This window comes from Ochotona curzoniae, unplaced genomic scaffold (assembly GCF_017591425.1).
Source record: "Ochotona curzoniae isolate NIBS_2020 unplaced genomic scaffold, NIBS_Ocur_1.0 contig_4064, whole genome shotgun sequence".
Taxonomy (NCBI): Eukaryota; Metazoa; Chordata; class Mammalia; order Lagomorpha; family Ochotonidae; genus Ochotona; species Ochotona curzoniae.
In genome coordinates this window covers 10073951-10093471 of record NW_024466107.1, presented here as the reverse complement: position 1 = coordinate 10093471, position 19521 = coordinate 10073951, and positions in this window count along the sequence as shown.

Here is a 19521-nt window from a genome sequence, read left to right as displayed (position 1 = left end):
TGGGGCAGACTGGACTAGTTTGCTGTACATACTGGCAAGCACAAGAACCAGGGCAGAGGGCGGGCCTGGTGGGGGTAGTTGATTTGTTCTGTCCTCTGTTGTGGTACCAGGTGCCGTCTGCAGGTCCCGATGGTCTGCCATATCCTCCATGTGCACCTGGATATGCTGTCCACTGCTCCGTCTGAGCCTCTTAGGAGGCTCCACTCTGACACTTGCACTCTGTGGCAGGCCATGGAACCTGCACTTCTCTTCATGGCTAGGATTCTGAGTCTGGCAGTTCGATTGGGGAGATCCCCAAAGAAACTTTGAGGTGATCCCTGACCTGATTCTTGTGTGTACTTGCAAGTACAGGGCCTGGCACAGTCCATCGCCCCAATGAGCTGGTGGTTGCAATTGCTGGGTTGGTTCGGTTTCCAGCCCTGTCTTCCACTGGAACCAATGGGTGTTGCAGTCCAGCCTGATTCTGCCCAGTATACACTCGGCCCTCCCATAAACCAGTGGGAGCTGCAGCCTAGTCAGAGCGACCCACAACAACCCCCACCAGGCCCGCCCTCTGCCCTGGTTCTCGTGCTTGCCAGTGTGTACAGCAGAATTTCTTGTGCATGAGTCTTCAAAAAGAAAATGCAAAATGCGTACTGTAAAAAATTATGTATAAATTTCAATTTTTTGTACTAGAATTAGCTTTAAAATTCATTTTATCAAAAATTTGAAAACTGGACCTATTTATTTTGGACTTATAGAAAGAAAGAGAGACAGGTGGGGGAAAGGAGATATAGAAAATCTTCCCTTGAATGACTGGGTGTGGGTGGTGGCATGGTTGGGAACTAGGAGCTAATTCTGATCTCCCAGTTGAGTGAGCAGGAACCTAGCTACTTGAAGCATTCTCTTTTGTCTGCCACTAGCGTGCAGCTGGAGTTAGAGCCATAACTGGAGCCTGGTATTGAAGCTAGGCACTCTGACATGGCACATGGGCATTCTAACTGCTGGGTGAGATGTCCACCCTCTATATAAACTGTTTTTGAAGTATGTATGTAAATCTTATATTTATGTACAAGTCCTATGTAAGTGGTAGTTCTTATTATAGACATACATACATTCCTAATAAGATATATTTGTACTTCTAATCTCCAGGTTTTCTACAGATAGGTGCACTCCAAATCCATTGGAAGGGTCTTCATACTGCTCTGTTCTCACCATGACGGTCACAGGGAGCAGTGGATTGTCTTGTGAATTGTACTTGCAACGGTTGTTCCATTTTTAACTCAAGAATCAATGCCAGGGGGCCCAGTGTTGTGGCACAGAGGGTCAAGTTGCTACTACCTGCAGCAGCAGTATCCTATATTGGATGCCCCATTGTCACTCTAGCTCCCTGTTATGTGCCTGGGAAAACAGAGGAAGGCGGTTCAAGTCCTTGGGTTCCTACACCTATGCAACAGGCCAGAATGGGGCTTCAGGCTCCTGGCTTTTGCCTGATCCCCTAGTCCTGACAGTTATGGCCATTTGGGGTAGTGAAACAGCAGGTAGACAATTCTCTCTCTCTCTTTCTCTCTCTCTTGCTTGCTCTCCCTCTCCTCTTCTCTACAACTTTGCCTTTCCAAAAAAAAAAAATCATAAATAAATCTCTAAGAAAAGGATTACTGTCAGGCTTTCCAAGATCAATTTAACAATCTCTTGGCAAGGATCCTGGGACTTGGACCCTACTCACGGGAAATTTCCTTAAGCTAGGGGCCACGCACAATGGCAAAATCTGCCGAATTGGCAGCTGTGAGTTAAGAAACACACATGAGCTGTGCAGGCTGCTGATGTGCAGAGGACAACTCCATCCTGAAATAATTTCTTGGCCCCTTTGCCTCTAGTAGTTAAGAGGCTAAAACCTCCTCACATTTCGGTTGGAGTGTCTCTTTTTTCCCTTTGATTCCCTCCAGTGTGAAAGTGTTTACTACCATCCCTAGCTGTTGCCTCTCCACTGGGGTCCTGAGTTGAGTCAGATAGCATTTGTAGAACACTTTGTTCTCCGAAGAAAGGTCATACTTAAAACTGCCAGTATTTTATCCGCTCGACTGCACTCCGGCCAAGCTTTCCTCTGTCTTCAGATGCTGTGTACCAAAAGCAGCTGTGATAAAAAGAAACTCAGTTTTGCAAGCTCAAGCACAAAAGAATAAAGCAGCGACTGTGCCTGGGGAGTCAGAGAAGCTGTGTGAAGTAAAGCAGAAAGAAGTGGCTAGTCTTGCAGATTGTCTAAAGAATCACCAGATCACAATATTCATGGTAGTCCATAAGCTTACTTTGGCCTTCCTGAGGTTTACAAATTATGCTCAGCCCTGTCCCTGTGCTGCCTCTGCAGATAGCCCCACCCCTTCTGCCCTCTTCAACCGTAGATTAAAAGTCAATAAGACTACTGTTCAGCAACTCTGCATTTGAGAGGTCACAAGGCAATTATATTGCTTAATCATTCAGCACCTTCAACAGTTCAACCTATTTTTCTTTTCAGTAAGTCTAGCAGATTTCGATGATTATGAGTGGACTAGACTCCAGAGATATGCAACGAACAGGACAGGAAATGTGGCCTTGCTTATGTCTGGCACATAGTTCATGTCCAACAAATGCTAACCGATTCATTCTATTCTTTTTTTTTTAATTTTTTATTTTAACAATCTTTACATGGTTAATTTGTGCATAAAGGGTCAAGGGCTACAGGAAAGTGGGTAAGACTATCATTTCCATATTGTTTCCTTCATATATCTGAGGTACAGGTGGATATTGAGGGAGAAGCCCCACCTGATTTCCCACCCACCCCAAGTCCTGCATGTGGGGCATGCTCCGAGATACTCATTGAAGTGGTTTCAATAGGTCACCAGTTTTGAAATTGCTGCCAATCTTGCCTCTCCAAACACGATGAGGTTGTTGAAAAATCCGTTAATTGACATTGTCCATCATAGCGTCTCTATTTGCCCGGTATTTTGTTGCTGAGGTGGTTGATTAACTTGTTCCATCTTCTGTCCCTTCATGGTTTGTGTTCTGAGTCTGGCATTTCAGTTGGGCAGATCACCAAAGAAACTTCGTCTGAGGTGTTCCCAGGCCAGATACTTGTATGCACCAGCAAGCACAGGGCCCAGCACAGTCCATCACCCGGTCAGCTGGTAGTTGCAAGATTCATTCTATTCTAATCATCTGGAGAATTTCCCCCTAGGAATAGTGTGAGGGATCTCGTTTGTCATTCTACCTAGAGTGTCCAGCCATTTCTGTGTCCACTGGGTGGCCCACAGTATTTATAGACTAAGTGGCCCTAGCAAAGTGGTAACGTGACATTCGAATTACTTCCAAACACAGATCTGTTAAGCTCTAATGCAGAATGTAAAAAATAGGAAAGCAGAATATAATTAAATTTCTCTTCTACTGATCCAACTTGTCATTTATTTATTTGACATTGTCTATGCCTATGGATCTTATTTTTGAAATCAAAATCTCATTAATGGATGATCTAAACCTAAATTTTGTTTAAAATTCCCACCTCCCCCCCAGGCAGGCAGTTCAATGAAGCAATGTTAGCTCTCAGTTATGGTACATGTATCCCATGCTGAAGTGATGGCTTGAGACCTGGAGACTCTGCGTGTAGCCCAGCTTCCCAAGGATAGAGCTTGGAAGGGAGCAGGTAATGATTCAAGCACTCGGGTTCTACTACGCATGTCAGAGCAAGATGGAGTTCCAGCTTCCGGCTGTGGCCTGACCTAGCCCTGGTTGTTGAGACCCTTTGGGGAGTAATTCGATTTCCCTATTTCCCTCTTGCTTTCTCTCTCTCTCTCTTTCTCTCTCTGCCATTCAGATAAATATATATTTAGCAAATTAAACACTCAAGATTCATAGTTTATGCACTTTTTGTTTGTTTGAAAAGTAGAGGGAACAAGAGAGAAATCTTTCATCTTCCGGTTCACTCCTCAGATGTCCACAATAGCTGGGGTTCAATTAGGCCAAACCAGGAGATTGGAACTCAGTCCGTGTCTCCCTTGAGGTTGGCAGGGACCCAGCGACTTGAACTGCCAACTCCTCCCTTCCAGGTTGCATGCTAGTAGGAAGCCTACACCAGAACACTGGCAAAAACCACCAGCCCCTCCACTGAGCCAAGTCCACCCTCCAAAGCATGCTTTCACAGCTTCAATGAATAGGAGTAAGATGCTAAAACTTACCTTTACAACATGTGAAACCGTTCCCAATTTTTATTAGTACCCTTCCATCATCAATCCCGCCGTTCTCATTCCCCCCCCAGCTCTAGGAATCCCTGAGTCTACTTTCTAAGATATGCCTGTTTGAGACATTATTTATAAATACTATGATATACTGACTTTTGCCCCTGACCTTTAACACTTAGCTTAAAGTTTTCAGGGTTCGCCCGTGTGGCAGCATCCGCACTTCATTCTGTTGTACTGCTGAATAATATTTCATTGTATTAATATAGTGTATCTTGTTTATCCCATCACTAACTTGCAGAGATTTGAATTATTCTCACTTTTAGCTATTACAATTAGTGCTGCTATGAAGATCTGAGTATAAATTTTGAGCTGGGGTCAGCATTGTAGCACAGCAGGTTAAGACACCTCCTGAGATGCTGACAGTGTGCATGAACACTGGTTCAAGTCCTGCCTGCTCCAATTCGCATCTAGCTGCTTGCTAATGTGCCTGAGAAAGCAGCAGAAGATGGCTGAAGAGCTTGGGCCCCTGCTACCCCTGTGGGAGATGCAATGGGCTTCTAGGCTTCTGGCTTTGGTCCAGCCTTGCCCCAGTCAATGCAGCCATTTGGGGAATGAACCAACAGATGAAAGATGCCTGTCTATGCCTCCCTCCGTGTATCTTTGCCTTCCTTTGTTTTCTAAACTTTTATTTAATTTCAATCGAGGAGTGTAAGGGTACATTTTTTGAGATAAAAAGATGCATGCTTCCATCTACTAATTTACATGAAAAAAAATGATGGGAGAGTAACTTGAGTTCTAAGAGCATTGGATAGGAGCTGTCAGGAGCTTGCCCATTTTCTTTTTTTATTTTTTTAAATATTTATTTTTATTATTTTTTTATTGGAAACGTGGATATACAGAGAGGAGAGACAGAGAGCAAGATCTTCCGTCCGATGATTCACTCCCCAAGTGAGCCGCAACGGCCGATGCTATGCCGATCTGAGGCCAGGATCCAGGAACTTCTTCTGGGTCTCCCACGCGGGTGCAGGGTCCCAAAGCTTTGGGCCATCCTCGACTGCTTTCCCGGGCCACAGGCAGGGAGCCAGAAGGGAAGCGGGGCTGCCGGGATAGAACCGGCGCCCGTATGGGATTCCAGGCGTGCAAGGCGAGGACTTAACCACTGCGCCACCGCGCCGGGCCCAGCTTGCCCATTTTCTCAGTTTTGTACTAATCAATCCTGTGACCTTGAGTAGGGGACACTTCATCTGTTTTATTTTATAGAAATGGCAGGACTGTATCTCCAAGGTCAGCTTGCTATGTGGTTGTTATAGTACCAGATGTAATAGTAGCCATGGGTTTGTTTTCATTAAAATCCAAGCTTAAAAATGCCAAAGTAATCCATCAATTAGGTCAAGAAAACTGAAAATATATTTCTTTTTTGGAAGATATATTTATAATAAAATATGAAAAACAATAAAAATTCACCCTCAATTGTCTGAAGCAATAATTAAAAGTTCCATCAGAAAGAAAGAAAAGGATGAAAAAGATGACAGAAGGGCCCAGGGCAGTCACCTAGTGGCTAAAGTCCTCACTTTGCACATGTCGAGATCCCATATGGGCACTGGTTCTAATCCCAGTAGCCCTACTTCCCATTCAGCTTCCTGCTTGTGATTTGGGAAAGCAGTCGAGACTGGCCCAAAACCTTGGGACCCTGTACTTGCCTGGGAGAGTTGGAAGAAGTTCCTGACTCCTGACATCAGATTGGCTCAGTTCTGGCCATTTGCGGCAGCTTGGGGAGTGAATCATCACACGGAAGCTCTTCCTCTCTGTCCCTCCTCCTCTATGTATATCTGAACTTTCCAATAGAAAATAAATAAATTGGCAAAGACAGGTTGAAACAGACGAAGGAGCATCACCCAGGGTGAAGCAGAGCGGGGTCCATCCTGGGAAATAGGAAAGGACAATTGACTGGGGACATCTGGAGGCCTGTGGACAGCAGAAAAGGCAGAGTGGCATTACAGCGACCAGGTACCCCAGTGCTGATAGGCAATCAGAGCTCCCCCATAGACAGGTGGGAAGAGGAATTCACTGGTAACTCAGCAGGTGAACCCAGACATAAGACTTCCTGTCCTGCTGGTTTGCTTACTCTGACCATGAACAGAAACAGAGTGATAGAGCCCAAGCAGGCATGTAGGAACACGGTGGATGGCACCGTCCAGACCCCCATCGGAGCCACGTTGGGTGTCATTTTGCATACGCAGGAAAAGGTTATGGGGCATGGCGGAGGGTGGGGGGGGCGGGCAAGAGCGATCTGTACATGCGCTAAGCTGAGGGAGAACTCACTTCCGGCTCAGCATATTGCACTGGTGCCAAAGGGAAAACAGTACCGACTTGGCATCCTACAGTTTCCACTCAAAATAGGTCTTGGTGGCCCCAGACCTATCGGCCAGCAGGTTCCAGCAAAACCAGCACGTCTGAAAACGTTTGATTCAGGACATCTAGTGTCTCCTTCATCCCAGGATGTCCTGAATCACAGGTGCCTGCACACCCTTTCTCCCACTCCTGGTTCCACAGCGTGGCACCACAGGGGGTGAGGACTGAGTGGTGAGCCAAAAGCTGGGGCTGCAGAGCCTGAGGTGGAAGCCTAGCGCAACAGCCTGGGGCTGACACTCAGTGGACAGAGTTGCACAATCGACTACAAAGGAAAACTGGAAACTGATCAGAATCAGCAAAATTGGCCAGTAAACCTCTGGGCAACACAGCTTCAAAAACAGGCTCTAACAAAAAACCACTAACTAGACTTGTAATGACCAAAACCAAAAGAAGAGCGAGTCACAATGAATATATGTATATATATTTTTAAAAAAATAACTCAAAAAATGAACCCAGTTCATTTAGGTTTGCTTAATAAACGTCAAGTCTCTGGAGAATGTTGTTTCGAAAAAAAACGCTGCTCTGGGTTCTTGGGTATTCGTTTGTATTTTCTTATGATCTCTCTTTTTAACAATGGTTGTCTAGGGTATGCAGTGCTGGGTTACATTTGTTTTAAAGACTTGCTTATTTTGAAACATTATTTCTATTCTTTTCCATGCTACATTTGTTAGGTGTAGGAATTTCTTCCCCTTCACCTGACCTTTCTCCTTCATTTTCATCTCCCATCATTTTCCCCACGTTAATACAGTAGCAGAGTCCTTTAGTAACAGTTACAAGTTTAACATTCTGTTATGTAAGCGCAGCATAGCGTTGTAGGCAAGGTATATTTAAATATTTATTGGGAATCTTGCTTTTATTCAGGAGTAGAAGTACTTACTGCAATATAACTTCATTTATTGGCATGCTAGTCCCAATTACATAGTTCATATATGAGAATATAAATATAATTGTTCATACATATATAAATAGAAATAAACACATATATAATGTTTGTTTCATATTTTACATGGTTGCTGCCTTATATAAAAAAGAATATATGCTGTTTTTCCTTTGGGGATTAGCTTATTTCACTAGCATAATGGTCTTGAGTGGGGACCGTTTGGTTACAAGTAATAGAATTTCATTCTTTTTTTAAATAGATTTATTTGTTTTTATTGCAAAGTCAGATATACAGAGAGGAGAAGAAACAGAGAGGAAGGTCCTCCATCTGACAATTCCCTCCTCAAGCTGCCACAATGGCCAGAGTCAAGCCAATCTGAAGCCAGGAGCCTGGAGTCTGTTCTGGGTCTCCCACATGGGTGCAGGGTTCCAAGGCTTTGGGCCATTCCTGATCGCTTTCCTAGCCCACAAGCTAGGAACTGGATGAGAAGCGGAGCTACTGGGACCAGAACTGGTACCCATATGGGATCCTGACATGTACAAGGCGAGACTCTAGCCACTAGGCCACTGTGCCGGGCCCCAAATTTCATTCTTTTTGATAGCTGAGTGATATTCCATAGAGTAGATGTACCACAGTTTCTTTATCCACTCCTCTTTTGTTGGGCATCTGGGTTATTTCAATGTTTTCACTATTGTAGATTGTACTAGTATAAATATAGCATGATAGGGATTTTTCTCATGTGCAGATTTCACTTCAGTTGAATATATTCCCAGGTTTGAAGTTGCTAGGTCTTTTGGTAGATCAGTTTTCAGTTTTGTTAAGACTCCCCATTACTGACTTCCATAGTGGATGCAGTAGCCTACACTCCCACCAACAGTGGAACGGGGTACCTTTCTCCCCACATCCATGTCAGCAGGTATTAGAGTTCTGAATGTAGGTGCATCCCATTGGAGTTAGGTCGAAGGTGAATGTTGTTTTTATTTGTATTTCCCTGATAGCTAGGAAGCCTGAACATTTTTTCATGTATGTCTGTTCATTTCTTTCACCCATTTCTTCACAGATTGTTGGTTTTGCTGTCATTGAGTTACTGAAGCTTTTTTTACATCCTGGATATTTGTCTCCTATCTGTTGTGTAGTTTGCAAAGATATTTTTCCCATCCCATTGACTTCTGGCATAATCTATTCATTCTGTTTTCAAGTATTTGCGTATTTGCTGGGGTGATCGACCTGCTAGTCTCTAGTTTCAGCTCCTGATGGTCTGAGAAGATTCACAGCATAATTTCAATTAAAAAAAAATCCAAGGCTTCTTTTGTGGCCTATAATGTAATGAGTCCTGAGGAAGATTCGAACCACTGATTAAAAATAAATAAATAAATAAAAGATGTATTCACTATGTGAGAGATGAAAGTTTCTGTAGATATCAATTAAGCCCAGTTGCTCCAGTGTCTAGTGTCTTGTTGAGTTCCTGTCTTGTCAATCTGTCTGTTGAAGTTAGTGGTGCTATTAAGTCCCCTATTATTATTGTATTGGAGTCTGTATTTCCCTACAAATACATTAATATTTGTATCTCATAGTTAAATATCCTGGTGTGGGTGTGTGTACATTTATTGTCTTTTTTTTTCTTGCTGAATGGATCACTTTATGCAGTATACTTCATCTATTTTAACGCTTTTCAAGTTGAAGTCTATTGTATCTGATATTAGATTGGCCACACCAGCTTGTTTTTTCTTTTCATTCATCTGGAATATTCTTTTCCATCTTCTCACTTTCAGTTTTACACATCTTTGCTGGTGAGGTGTATTTCTTGTAGGAAACAGATAGGTGGGTCTTATTTTTTTTTTTTTTATCTGGTTTGCTATTCTGTATCTCATGATTGACGAATTCAAGCCATTTGTGTTCGGTATTGATACTGACAGGTGTCTGGTCTTATCATTTTAGTAGTGGGGCTTCTCATTCATGGATTTAGGTTTCTTTTGTGGTTTTACTGAAATGTTCTCCACTTCCACCTTTTGATTTGGAAGGTTTTTTTTTTTCCCTCTATAGCACATTTAAAAAATTTTTATTTTGATGATGTTTCTTTTCCTTCTTCCTGTATCTGGGGGAAAGGGAGAGACAGAGCCACCCAGTGTCATCCCAGAGTGCCCAGTGAGCATGCTTCCAAGGTTCTGCTTACATGTTTCGGTAGTTCTGAAACGCTATTGACCTTGCAGATCCAAGAATGAGGCTATCCTGCTACGGTCCGTTGGATGACACAGTCCGCTTCTGAGTCTCTGTTCAGATATTTGCTGTTGTGCTTCATTTGGGGATAGCTGATCAGTTTGTTCTGTCTTCCTTCCTCTGCTGTGTCCTCTGCAAGCTCCAATGGTCTGATCTGTCTTCCATGTGCCTCCGGGCATGCTGTCTACTGCTTCGTCAAAGCCACTGAGGAGGTCCAGTTTTGACATATGCACCCCATTAGCAGACCACAGGTCCTGCCACTCTCCCTGTGGTTGGAGTTGTGAGTTCAGCAGTTTAGTTGGAGGGAGCCTCAAAGACATCTTGTAAAAGGTGGTTTCATTCTCATATTTTGTGAGTGCACCTGCCTGTATGGGGTCCAGTTCACTCTGCCACCCACATCAGCCTACTTCCACACTGGTAATTGCAATTTCTAGGTCAGATCTGTCTCCAACATCGTTTCTTACACAAACCAATGGGTGCTATAGTTCAGCCCAAACTCGCCCTTTTACATAGCTGACTTCCACATATACCTTCAGGAACTGCAGCCCAGTCAGAGTGACCTCTGATAAATCCCACTGGGCTGGCCGCCAGCCCCAGTTTCTGTATCTGCCAGCATGTACAGTGGACTTAGCCAGTCTGACCCACCTCCCATTCAGCTCTCGTGTGCATAATTGGGCCTTGAAGCCTAACTCATTCCAACTAACTCCACCCCCTAGCCCAAACTCATGCCAGCAGGTGCCACTGCCTGTATGGTCAAGCCTGCCCCCAGTTCTAGTTGTCATGCCTGCCAGATCACTCCACACTCGGGGTTCAGCGACCCAGTGGATGTGCATGCTGCTGAGAAGGGCTTAGGCAAGTGACAACAGATTCCACCAGACTGCCTGCCCACTCAGGGCTCAAAGGCTCTACCCAGTGGCCCTGTGGCACATCTTTAAGCAATATTTATAGAGCTGGTGTGGTAGAGGTGAAGCCCCTCAGTGTTTATATGCCTTGAAAGTAATTGATTTGCATATATAAATGAGAACTTTTTTGGGTGTTATTCTATGCTTACATTTTTGTTTTCTTTTAGGATCTGGAATATGTCATTTCGTTCTCTTCTGGCCTGTAAGGTTTCTTCTGAGATGTCAGCTGTGAGTCTGACTAGGCTGCCTCCATAAGGTATTTGACACTTTTTGCATACATAGTTGAGTATCTTTTCTTTACAAACAAGTGAGGAGAGTTTGATTATGATGTACCAGGTAAGGTTTGCTTCTGGTAGAGTCTGTTCAGATTCTCTGCCCTTCCTGTGTTTGGTTTCCTGTTTCTTTCTGCATGTTGGGACAGTATTCATTATTACTTCACTGAACACATCTTTCAGCCCAGGTTCTCTATACACCTTCAGGAATTCCTATAATCCTCGTGTTCGGCCTTTTGATGGTATCATTTTCATTTTCGGATTTTTTAAAAACTCAGTTCCTCTTTCCATATGCATTATATGTGCATTTTTGCAGGAGTTATCTTCTAACTCTGAAATTCTTTCTTCTGCCTCACTTGTATTATTGAGATTTTCCATTGAATTTGTAATTTTGTTCTACTGTATCTTTCATTTTTAATAATTCAGTTTGATTTTGAGTATTTTTAGTATTTCCTTTGCAACATACTCCTTGTACTCTCACATCTGCTTCTCATTACTTCTAAGGAGCTTTATAATGATTTTTAAAAATTCTTTATCCACCAGATCCTTGATGTCTTCATCAGCTAATTCCTAGGATGAAATATCCTTTTTATCTTGTTAGGGGAATCATGGGCAATTTCTTTCACGGTGTCTGTGCCTCTCTTACCCTTGGCCATTGGAATTCGAGCTAGCAAAATCTCCTTGGGGCTGATTTTTAAGCTGTGTCATCCACAGGTCTACAGGTCAACTTTCCTGATCCTGTCTTGTGCCCAGTTCTCTGTTTGTCTGACTTGCACTACTTTCTCCAGAGTTTCAGCTCCGGACTCCTATGCTGAATTCCTGATGTGGCCTCCACGGCAGAACTCCCCCCACCTCCTGGGTCATCTCTCTCTGCCCCATGTGATCCTTGTAACCACACCATTGCCTGCCCACCCTTTCTCCCACTCAGGGTTCTTGCAGTACCAGAATTAGGGAGATACCAGCTGTGCTTTTAAACTTGATCATAACTGTTAGCAGCACCCATCCTAATTGCTGATGCATGTATTTTTTTTTCTCTTCATTCTAGAAACTGCTAGCATCTAGGTCTATGGGAAACCTGGAGACCTTATCTAAGGGTAGAACCCACGAGATGCCAAGTCGCATTGAGTCAGAAGTGGGCTCTCCCTGGGCTTAGTGCATCATAGCTTGCCATTATTCCCTTCCTTCTGAAGTGGCTTTGCTACAGTACTCAAAATGATGCCCAGTGTGCCAGCTGTAGTATTCGTAGGAGCTGAATTGTAAACTTCACCCTATTCTGTCACCTGTCCAGAAGGACTCCACTGCTCTATTTTCGCTTATGATTAGACTTTTTTAAATTACTGGAACCCACAACTCTATGGCTTGATTCACTTCCTGCATTCCTGGTGACCCTCTCCTTCCTGCCCTCTTTGCTGCTGGAGCTCTGATTACCACTGGAATATCTGCCTGCTGCAGAGCCGCTCCACTGTCTGTGCTACTTCCCCATGTCCACAGTCTCCTGGTGTCTCTGCCCTTGGCCTTCTCACTCCCATTACCCATACATGCTCTCTCTGCTTTTCCTCTGCTAATCCTCTTCCGCCTGCTTTAACCTGCTCTCACTGTGTTGTGTCATCTTGATCTCCTGCAGTTTGTCTTGTATATTCAGGATGGTGTCAAATCAAATTCAGTGGATTAAAATTCACTACATGTGGCAGTTCTCTGGGTTCATGGCCACTCTTCAGGCTATAGTATGGGCAGATGGAAAGTGTGCAGCAGGAGAAATCTGTGGCATTTGGGACTTGCAAGGGTGCATAAATACTTATTTATTTTTTATTGAAAAGGCAGTTTCACAGAAAGCAGACAGAGAGAAAGATCTTGTATCTGTTGCTTCATTTCCCATATGGCCACAATGGTCAGAGCTGAGCTGATCCAAAGCCAAGAGTCAGGAGTTTCTTCCATGTCTCCCACATGGGCGCAGGTTTCCAAGGCCTTGAGCCATCCTTTGTTCTTACAGGCAGAGGCTTAACCAAGTGAGCCGTCATGCTAGCTTTCTCGTGATTTCATTGGCTGTGTTCCAAAGGAAAGTTGTACATGTTAGAATTCTATTGTATTAGAAGAGATTATCAGTCCATCTAACACATTTCTTTCATTGAATTAATATTTATTTGTGTTAAATAACATGTAGTAAAATAGGACCAAAAGCAACAACTCACATCCAGAAGTCCCCCACCATGTTCTCTCTCCAGGGAAAATCAGCCAATGCGCTTGTCATTTGCCCTCATACATCTAAATGAATGTTTTAATAATGATGACAATCCTTCAGTTAATAACTACTGAGCATTGTCTGTTGAGGTCCTGTGTGGCAGCTGAGAAGTCCTAACTCTCGTTTTCTTTTCTTCTCCTTCTATCGTTGCAATAGAGTCAGAACATTCGTAATTCACTCTGTAAAATACGTCCCAGTCTGTAAGAATTTTTAAAAAAGAAAACACTATGTGTACAATGCTCCACCTCTTGAGGTGGCCTCCACTTAGCCTTACCTCCTGGAGTCCGTCCTCCTGTGTCATCGCTTGCCACTGAGCATCAGAAGGTGGTAGCATTTGAGTGGATGCAGTATCCGTGGTTAGCACTCACCAAATCAGTGGTGTTGCTGCTAACAGTGTTGCTAACAGATTCCATCATTTCCTTTTCGTCGTAGAAGCCAATTTCCATATTTAAGAAGTCTGTGGGGCAAGAAATGGAAGGCAACTTTCTAATGAACAATTGGTGAGGAACTGGGCTCTGTCTGGTGGTCTGAGAGATGCCAAATGCTGCCAACAGCTGCTGAATGAGTGTCATACAGATCACTCACCAAGCACTTCTTTGGATGGGACCACAGACCATGGGCCGACAGCACCAGTGTGGCCTGTGAGAGACCCGGCTAAAACCTGCCCAAATCCTGCATCATGTGTTTTGTGATACTTGGTGTGTATTACTTTAAGTTCAAAATTGGAGTAATATTTTAGTTTAACAGATAACTATGTAAATATAATTTATGTTGGTAATAGATACTTTGGTAGTTTTTTCTTCTTGTGTAGCTTTTTAATGTTTTTGAAAAAAAAAAAAAACACCCTTATTTTCCCATTTGTTTCCTTTTCTTGCCCTGTGGTTCAGAGTTGCTGCTTTATCAACTAACTCCGTAAAAACTGGTTTCAGTGATCAGCTCTGCCTTCTTTTCCCGAAGGCAGCTGCTCCTGTTGACTTGGGTTCTATGTCTCACTCTACTTTTTTTTTTTCTCTAGTTGCACAACAAAACTCGTTTCGCTGAAACATCCCTTTCCTATAATTCTAAGGCCGCTGCTACTGTTTGGGTGCTTTCCTTCGGGTCCTCGGCCCCGGTGTTTAATTCTTATATTTTAGGGGGAAGGGAGGTTTTCTCCCTTATCTGAGTTGACCGCATGCTTTCTTGGTGTACTGAGTGAAAATTCATGGGAAAATACCAAGGTTTGTATCACTGCACTCTGTAACCTGCATTCACCTTTGGGGTGTGTGTTTGTGTGTGTGTGTGTGTGTGTGTGTGTGTGTGTGTGTGTGTGTGTGTCCATTTTTATTCCAAGTGTTGAAAGCATCCACCTCTTGTTTCCGGTTTTCAGTGTTGCTGTCAGGATGATCTTCACATTTCTTATGTAACGTTTCCTTTCCTTTTATTCTGCCTTCTCTTCCTTGTTTATTCCCTTTTTGGGAGATTCCCTCAGTCCCGCATTTTAAGATTTTTATTGAATGTTTCATTTTGACTCTATAATACTTTGTAATTTTCAAGTGTCCTTTATAGATTTCTTATGGTTGCATATGTGGTTGACATAACCTGGTGCTTGTTTACATTTGACCAGACATTCTCTCTGAAGCCAGGGCTTATTTCTGAGACTCCTCTGTGTTCAGTGTTCCATCAGGTCTGGATCTAGCTGTTTAGCTAAATATGTGATACAGTTTTATAGGCACTGGGATTTGCCCCCACCCCTCCCACAACCCTACCCCCATGGTGGATTCCTCCACCTTGCTGCATATTCACAGTTGAAGTTCAATTGGGATTCATTCCTTGCAAGCATATACCTAGCATAGAGTTCAGCATCTTATTGTCCAGATAAGTTCAGCAGTTTCTAGGGGAGACCTTCTCTGGTCTGAAGGTAGAGCTAACAGAGTAAAGTCCCAGTCGGTTAAAAGCCTCAACAAAACATCAGCAACAATTTACAATGTTATGAAATTGATTGACATAGTATTGAGTAAACAATATGTTAAAAAATGTTATTAACAATAAAAAAAAGAATAACTCCCAGTTTCTCAACAAAATCCACTCCCAGACTCCTTGCGGTAAGACGTGGGCTCATCACTGAAGTCCATACAGTGCAACACTAGCACAAGTGACTTTTCTGACTCCCCGGACTGACCCATGGAAGTAGTCTGATGCATGTGTGATGGCTGAAATGGAAATGACCGTGAGAATCGTATGTTGAAGATGGCAGACGTTCCAGCAGCCCACATTGAGTGCACAGAGGCATGATCCATACATGAGTAAGATTCAAGCACAACAACTGAAATGAGTTCTTTTGTACCATCGGGTGCTGTTTTGGGGGAGGTGGGGTGGGCAGAGAAATCTGTATTGTAACTGGTAGCCTTTCCTGATGCATTGGTATACCCCACAATGTCCACATCTGTTCTGGCTTCCTTGTTCTGCTTTGATTCCGTTCCCCAGAGCTAGATCCTCCAGTGTTTCGACTGAGTGAATGTGTGAGTTGAACCCGTTTATTGGCATACTGTTAGTAGAGAGTAGGTAGAAGATGAATATGTAAAATACACACATTTCTCTTGATTGTATTGTAACACTTTCTCACTGTGATAGTCTTTGGCTGAAGACATTACGTCTTGTGTGTACCCAGCAGTGAAGTGGGGGAAAGTAGCCTAAGTGGGGAGAGAAGCACTGGGTGCCTCACTGCTCTTGAAGCAGATTTCTGATCAAACCTCCCCTTAACCTTCACCTTGTGCAGTAGTAGCTGGTTCTTCTGAGTCATCCTTTACCCTTTTCTGGCTCTCAAAGAGAACCGGAACGTTGTCACCTTCTGCAAAATACAGATTTAAGCTCCCAATATTCTCTTTTCTTTCTTCTCCTTTTGTAGTTGAAAACTGAAGATTTAATATACTTTTTTAAAGTTTGCATTTCTTTTACTTGTCAGTTAGCCTGGAGTGGTTTTTAAAAAAAATGAAGAAATATCATTGTTTAACCATCCTAAGGCTAGAAGCCTTCTCTAATTAAAAAGAAAAAATCACTGCAGATGATCCAAATCATTCTTTAAAAAAAGAGAGAAAGAAATCAATGTCTAGTTATCTAAAAGAAAATTCACAGAAACTTCATATAGTTCCTTCACTTAAACACTTAGCAAAATAATAAATCAGATATCTTAGAGAGAATTCACCATCTATGCGTTTTTATCATGAACCCATAGCATCACGATTTCTCATGAATGTTCTGGAATCTTGAGTCTTCCTGTCTTGAAGTATTATGATCTCAACATCTCAGCATTGTGCTATCCCACTCGCTGATGATCTTCAGTCTTAATCGCTCACTCACTTAGGATTCTGGTACCTGTGGATGTGCTTAATAAGCTTGTGATCTCACAGTTGAGAACTGAGGTCTTATTGATTAGATTTCAGAATTATATTTTAGATTTAGCTTGAAAACACGTTGATGGGTTTAAAACACCTGGAGTAAGAGACATGAGCTTTTCAGAGCTTCTTGTATAGGATTTGATCAACAGTTGACAGGCCAACTCTTTTGTCCTTGCGTTTGCTATCTCATTATTGACCGGTATCATCTAGCTCATTGTCTTTATGGATTAGCATAATAATTTGAATGTTCTGATGCTTCTAATAATGTTGCTGTGTTGGGCACAATGACAACAATTATAACATCAAATACCCGGGGAAGAAACTACCGAACACAGTCTAATTGCTTCTCTCACCGGCTGAATTTAGGTACCAAAGTCTCTTTTAGAACCGTAGTTCATTTTATGATAAAAGAATACTTTAGAAATAGCAGGTTTCAACAGAAGCAGTAGATGTGTGGGTGGAAATTGAAAACAGGGACAGGCATAACATTTTATTGTGGGTGTTTTCTTCCCTTTTCCCCCTACATGATGTCAGTTCTTCTCAAACTTAATCGCAGCACATTGCCTTTTCTTTGGGGGAGTTTGATGTCATTTAAAACTCACCTGCTTGTGAATGTCAGTTACCAATTTTTAAAAAAGGATAATTTTCAAGGATTTTTGATACTTATTTTGAAATTATTGAAACCTACTGGGTTTTACATAGAGACAACTGAAAACCTGCCCTTGACTTTGGCCAGGCAAAGTCAAAATGTCGGCCCGATGTCTCAGGCAAATTTGTTTTACCATGCGTCAGTGAGGGTTTCTTAGAATTACAGAATTATTATTCTCCATAGAGGTCCACAATGACAACAAATAGTAGACATGAAAGAGAGTTGAAGGAGAAATTCTTTTCTTTACTAATTTGTAGAGAAGGAACTTAGTTGCAATTACATTTAGGGGTCTAGTTATGCAACTTTGTGATGACATAAGTAGGATACTAAACTTCAGCAAATCATTCTGTTCCAATCTCATCTTAAATTTACATTTAGATTAGGCTTTCTGGTATCTCTCCTTTTTTTTTTAAGATTTATTTTTATTATTTTTTTATTGGAAAGGCGGATATACAGAGAGGAGAGACAGAGAGGAAGATCTTCTGTCCGATGATTCACTCCCCAAGTGAGTGCAACGGTCGATGCTATGCCGATCCGAAGCCAGGAGCCTCTTCTGGGTCTCCCACGCGGGTGCAGGGTCCCAAAGCCTTGGGCCGTCCTCTGCTGCCTTCCTGGGCCACAGGCAGGGAGCTGGAAGGGAAGCGGGGCTGCCGGGATTAGAACCGGTGCCCATATGGGATCCTGGGCATGCAAGGCGAGGACCTTAACCACTTGCGCCACCGCGCCGGGCCCTGGTATCTCTCCTTTTAAAAAGTGTTTCTTTGCTGATAAAAACAATTCAAGGGTCAGGCGTTGTGGCACAGTGATTAAAATGGGATAACCGTCATCTTATATTGGAATGCCAGTATTTGAATTTTGGCTCTTCTACTCTCAATTAAGCCTCTGATAGTACACACTTTGGGAAGAAGCCAGTTAAGTGTCAAGAGACTGGGCCACTGCCACCCAGGTGGGTCACCCAGACAGGTTTCTGAGCTCATGGATTCAATCTGGTCCATCTCTCTACTCATTGTGAACATTTGGGTGAATGGACCAGCAGAAAGAAAATCTGTTTCGTCTCTGTCTCTCTAATTTTCAAGCAAATTAAAGAAGACACACACAAAGTCCCCCAACAGCTAAGGGGTACAGACTTACTGCTCATAGCTTAGATGCCATTGATCTTCCCTTTCTTTGCCTTTCCTCACCTTTTCATCAGATGCATACATTCATTCGTGAAGGGAAATGTTACAGATAGGCATGAAGAGGAGGAGAAAGACTGTCAGTGTAGCCTGTATTTGAGAAGTCAGTCATTCACCTCTTTCCTGCAGGCCACATTTTTCCTACACCGGGCAGGAGCCACAGAGTAGGTGCTCAATTTTGTATCTTCCAGTTAATGCTTGACATATGAATTTTAACGTAACACATGCTGCATTTAATTTAACTTCTTTTATCTCAGATGTTGACAATTTTAGTTATCACATTTCCACTTGGTTCTCTTTTCCTAATCTTTATTTTCCGCTGTGCTTCTCTTTCTCTTCATTCTGAGCACTCTTCTTTACACACTGTGTCTAATTACTTGCCGGTGAATTCTGACATCTGGATTATCCTGAATCCCATTGAATGCGGGTAATATTTTCCTTTACTTTATAATTTTAGATTGTATTCTGAACAAATACTATACTTTATAGACATGGGACTATGTGACATTGAAGAATACTGAAAATTTTAATGTTAGGAGGCATACAACTTGGCCAGACCGAGACCAAGAGCCACCTACCCTGCAACTTGAGGCAGCTAAAATTTCAGTCCATTCCTTTAGTCTTAATTGGCCTTAGGTGTAAGAAGCCTGTCTTACCCAGGTGTAGTTTGTGAGGTGATGGAAAATGGATTTACAATGCTTGTCTCACATTCTCTTTTTCTGTTCTTCTTGGATCATTCCCTCACTTGGTTACTGTATTGATCAACTCAACCTCCAATTATCTCGCTCTCCGAGCTAATCAGACCCCACATTCATATCTGAATTTTACCTGGTAATGGAGTTTATGATTTGCTGTCAAGCTAAAAGCAGGACAAACATGAAATTCTCCCAGTTTTGCTCTCGCTGTCCAAGTACCATTTATTTTCTAGTGACTGTCTGATTTTGTATTTCTCCAGAAGCTGTATGAGGGGAGCCGTGCACTTGGGTCGGATGGCATGGGTGTGTGATGAGCACCTCTCCTCAGTTAGCAAGGCTGCGAGGAGTTTCTGGCTGCGAGGCAAGGCCCGGCAGAACGTCTCTGGTCACCTCATTGCTGCCTCACCCCATTGTATGGAACTCAATCACCTCTCTGATGTTTCAGAGAATTCTTCTGAGGGTGTTGTTTTTCTGCTAATGTGAAGTGATTCCTGTAACTGGTATGACACCTCAAATTGA